The sequence below is a fragment of the Cebus imitator genome, unplaced genomic scaffold, assembly GCF_001604975.1.
Source record: "Cebus imitator isolate Cc_AM_T3 unplaced genomic scaffold, Cebus_imitator-1.0 Scaffold386, whole genome shotgun sequence".
NCBI lineage: Eukaryota > Metazoa > Chordata > Mammalia > Primates > Cebidae > Cebus > Cebus imitator.
The window spans coordinates 529204-534035 of record NW_016107701.1 but is presented as its reverse complement, the minus strand read 5'-3'; the positions used below and the strand labels follow the sequence as shown (position 1 = coordinate 534035).

The 4832-nt window shown below is 37.3% G+C and overlaps 1 protein-coding gene across 12 annotated transcripts in view; it reads left to right on the top strand.

Annotated features, from left to right (window-relative positions):
- Window positions 1–4832, top strand: part of HERC1 (HECT and RLD domain containing E3 ubiquitin protein ligase family member 1) — a 230823-nt gene that overhangs the window by 18373 nt on the left and 207618 nt on the right. The window contains exon 2 of one of the 12 annotated variants that reach the window (XM_017508093.2): window positions 2677–2771. The exons of the other annotated variants lie outside the window; for them this stretch is intronic. The gene's annotated coding sequence lies outside the window, so the exon portion shown is untranslated. The remainder of the gene's footprint in view (window positions 1–2676; window positions 2772–4832) is intronic. 12 annotated transcript variants of the gene reach the window in all.

Sequence of the window (4832 nt, the reverse complement as noted above, 5' to 3'; positions counted from 1 at the left end):
GGCACGTGCCACCATGCCCAGCTAATTTTTTGTAGTTTTAGTAGAGACGGGGTTTCACCGTGTTGACCAGGATGGTCTCGATCTCTTGACCTCGTGATCCACCCGCCTGGGCCTCCCAAAGTGCTGGGATTACAGGCTTGAGCCACCGTTCCCGGCTTGTTTCAGATATTTCAATATTGATTTTTAAAAGATAGAGTCTCTTTTTCTCTCTCTCTCTTTTTTTCTTTTGAGACCAAGTATCACTCTGTCGTCCACACTGGAGTGCAGTGGTGCAATATTGGCTCATTGCAACCTCTGCCTCCCGTGTTCAAGCGATTCTCCTGCCTCAGCCTCCTGAGTAGCTAGGATTACAGGTTTGTGCCACCACGCCCAGCTAATCTTTTGTATTTTAATAGAGATGGGGTTTCACCTGTTGGTCAGGCTGGTCTTGAACTCCTGACCTTATGATCCGCCTGCCTTGGCTTCCCAAAGTGCTAGGATTACAGGTGTGAGCCACGGTACCCAGCCTCCCTTTCTCTTTTTATAGCATAACCATAATACCATTATCATACCAAAAAGTGTATAGCAAGTTCTTAATATCAAGTATGAATCAGGCTTCATATTTCTATGATTTATAAATAGATATAGACCTATAGTTTATTTGCTTGAAGTGAAATCCAAATAAGATTCATACTTTGCAATAGTTTGGTGTGTTTATTAATCATTTTAAATCTTTGGACTCTCTTCATCTCTTTTTTTTTTCTTAATTTTTAAATTAAAGAAACCAGGTTGTTTGCCCTGATAAGTTTCCCTTAGTTTCATTTTGCTGATTGTGTCTCTGTAATGTCACTTAACATGCTCTTGTGTTTCCTTAATTTCCTGTAAATTGATAGGTTGGTTTTTATGTTTTTTTTTTTCTCAGTACTTTATAGGAGTGATTTGTGTTTTCATCAGGAGATATGTAAGGTCTTATATCTCTTTGTGATGTTAGCGGCTATTGATGGTAATTGCTTAGACTTCCTAATTCATCAGGGATTGCAAAATAGTGAAATGTTGTTGTTTCATCTTCATTCATGTGTTAGATGGCATTTTCTTCAACACTGTAAGTTGTATGTTTGGGACGCTATATTTATGCCAGCACTGGTACTGGGATGATTGGCAAGGTTCTGAATTCCTTTAAGGGAATGTTGAATAAATAAACTTTATTCAAAGGATGTTGGTAAATAAATAGGTTAAATCCCATCATGAAAGTAAATAGCTCGTGACTTAGAGTGTGGATCTGGTCACTGATGTTTGTTCTTTTTAAGAGGACAATGTTGATATTCAGAAATTTGAAAAGTAATTTGTTCAGGGCAGTAGTTATTAGTTTATTGAGCCAGATTTCTCAGCATGAACTTGAGAACAGACCTTTTGTGTGAATCAGATTAATAAAATATTGAGTTTACATAAGACAGCATATTTTGTATTAAAGGTTGTCAAAGAACTGGAGCAGCAGCATTTCCCAATGTGGCTCCTTGACAAAAGGGCTCTGGAGTCTAATAAACTTGGAAAACAATGTGTACTTTATTTTCTCTTAGTATTTCAAGTACATTTTAACATGTAAAAGACTTACAGTAAAGAAGCCTGTTTAACATTAACTCAGTATTTTCCAAATTTATTTGATCTCTGAACCTTTTTTCCCCCCTTACAACATCTTGAGGAGCTAATGATCTAAGGAACAAATTTTGGGAAATTTTAGGTGATATGGTTTGGCTGTGTCCCCATCTAATTATCTCATCTTGAATTGTAGTTCTTATAATCCCTATGTGTGGTGGGATGGACCCTGTGGGATGTAAATGAATCATGGGGATGGTTACCCTCATGCTGTTCTCCTGATAGTGAGTTCTCACGAGATCTGAGGGTTTTAAAAGGGGCTTTCCCCACTTTGGCTTGTCATTTCTCCTTCTTGCCGTCATGTGAAGAAGGATGTGTTTGCTAACTCCTTCTGCCATGATTGTTAAGTTTTCTGAGGTCTCCCCAGCCCTGTGAAACTGTGAGGCAATTAAACTTCTTTCCTTTTTAAATTACCCAATCTTGGGTATTTCTTCATAGCAGCATGAGAACAAACTAATAGGTTAGAGGATTTGAACAGAGTAAAAAAAAAAAAAAAAAAAAAGGTGAGGGGTTTAGAATAAAAAAAAAAAAAAAAAAAAATGCGACCATGAAGAGCGTGTTTGACTTTGTTACAGTGATGTGGAGAAGCTTTTGATAGGTAAATCATAAGACATTTTTCAGTGAGAAGAGAGCAAGAGGCAAATTTGGTTATTGTTTCATCTTAGCCTGTAAGCATTACACTTTTAGAGAAGCAAGGTTAGAAAAGGACTTCATCAGTCACTATGTAACATTTACTACATCCAGGCACTGTTTTCAGTACTTTACACAACCTTTTACAATAGGCATACTCTTATTATACCTATTTTACAGTTGAGGAAACTGAGGCACAGAGAAATTAAGTAAATTGTTCAAGATTGCATTGCAGAGCTAGTGACATAGTAAAGCCATGATCTAAACCTAGGTAGCCTGGCTCCAGGTTTCATGTGCGTAGCCACTGCTCTACACTGCAACATATGGAAGGTGGAGAGCATGAAATATAAATCAGATTAAGAGGGGATTTAAAGTCTGTTTGGAAGGAACAGATATATTTTCTTTAACTTTCAGACAATCAGAGCCATAAGAGAAGAATGTGGAGAGTTGGCTATGTCCTAGTGAAGATAGAAAGCATGAAGACCTGGGAACCATTATCCATAAAGAAGGTATACCTCTATGGGAGGTAGATTAGATGCAAGTAGAATACTGAGTTAAGAGGACACTGTTAATACAGAATTTCTGATTTAGAAATGCACTGGAACTCATTTAAGACCTCCCTCATTTTATACTTGAGATCTGAGGTTATACAGTTTTATTCATGAACTTGTAATAATCATAGCTCACATTAGTACATTGCATTAAAGTACTTTCAGATGAATTCTTACTTGATCCTCTTAACAACTTTGAAAAGTAAACAGGTAGGTTTCATATTTTCCATAGCAGAGCTGGTTCTTGGTTCTTGGGTACTGGCTCATGCCTGTAATCCCAGCACTGTGGGAGACCAAGGCGGACAGATAACTAGAAGCCAGGAGTTCAAGACCAGCCTGGCCAACATGGCAAAACCCTGTCTGTACTAAAAATACAAAAAGTAGCTGGATGTGATGGTGCACGTCTGTAATCCCAGCTACTCAGGTGACTAAGGTATGAGAATCCCTAGAAACCGAGAGGTGGAAGTTGGAATGAGCTGTCATGCCATCGCACTCCAGCCTAGGCAACAGAGCCAGACTCTGTCTCAAAAAAAAAAAAAAAAAAAATCCTGAAATCCCCCACAAAGCTAATGTTGTCTATACTAAATCACATAGCCTTAGTTCTTGGCGAATAACATGTTAAAGAAGAGTATTGTATGCTCTTGAGATGAGGATTTGGGTCACAAAGAAAAGTTGCATTTTAAGAAATGAAAATAACTCCTTTCTAAGTGTGAAAAGTAATATATTTGTTATAAAAAATGATTTTTAGATAGTGGAAAAAGGTGAAAACTATCTGTAATCACACCATGAAGAATAATCATTGTTAAATTATGTGTAGTTCAGTTTTTTTATAGGTCTATTTATAGAAATACTCTTTTCCAAATTCTATACATATTGTTTTATAACTTAAAATACTGTATTTTTTTTTTTTTTTTGAGACAGAGTTTTGCTCTTGTCACCCAGGCTGGAGTGCAGGTGTGATCTCAGCACACTGCAACCTCTGCCTCCTGGGTTCAAGCCATTCTCCTGCCTCAGCCTCCTCAGTAGCTGGGATTACAGGCGCCCACCACCATACCCAGCTAATTTTTGTATTTTTAGTAGAGAAGGGGTTTCATCATGTTGGCCAGGCTGGGCTTGAACTCCTGTCCTCAGGTGATTCGCCTGGCTTAGCCTTCCAAAGTGCTGGGATTACAGGCGTGAGCCACCGCGTCTGGCCAGAATACTGTATTCTTAGAAGAGGACATTGATAGGCATTTGATCTTCTGCCTCTGCCACAGTAAAATGGTACATGCAGAAACAACAGGCATACAATGTTAATTTCCTGCGCAAACTGGGATGGATAGTTTTCTCTCTTCTTCCTCCCATACTAATAGCTGACCTGTTAGTACAGGCTAGGTCAGTAGGTAAAAAATTATTTGGGGATAGGCTAATTCAAGGAGACTATGAGTAGTATAAATCTTCATTTTATTGTTTTTTCTTTAGACTTTGGGGGTTTATTGATTATTTTGTGGATTGATATTTTTAAAAAAACTGCTTTCACACTGTCCTAGATTAAAAGATAAGCGACTCAGATTTTGTAAACATTAAGAAGAATAAAGTATGGTTCTTTTGGAGCACTCTATATATGGCCTCTTTTAGTGTGTGTACTTATGAGTGTGTGTGTGTGTGTGTGTGTGTGTGTGTCCATATCTGATTATCACAACTGTTGTAGTGGTAGGAGGGAAAAGAGCCTGTTCTGTTGTGAAATGGATTTTTGTACTTGAAGTCAGTTCTTTAGAAACCACTTGTAGATTCTTTACCAAATCTTACTTCCTGATTTATTGACAATGTCTAGTAATGTGCTTTGTTAATCATTCTCTCTGTCCAAGCAGATTTTTATGAAGGTCTTTTTTTGAAAATATTATTCTTTTTGAGGATTGGGCAATATGTTTTATTTATGTATCTCAATATTGTTGATTGTAAGTTGATGGTCAGGTGTCTGTTTTTAGCTATTCTAGTTCCCTACTCTTTCCATATAAAATTTTTTTTTTTTTTTTTTTT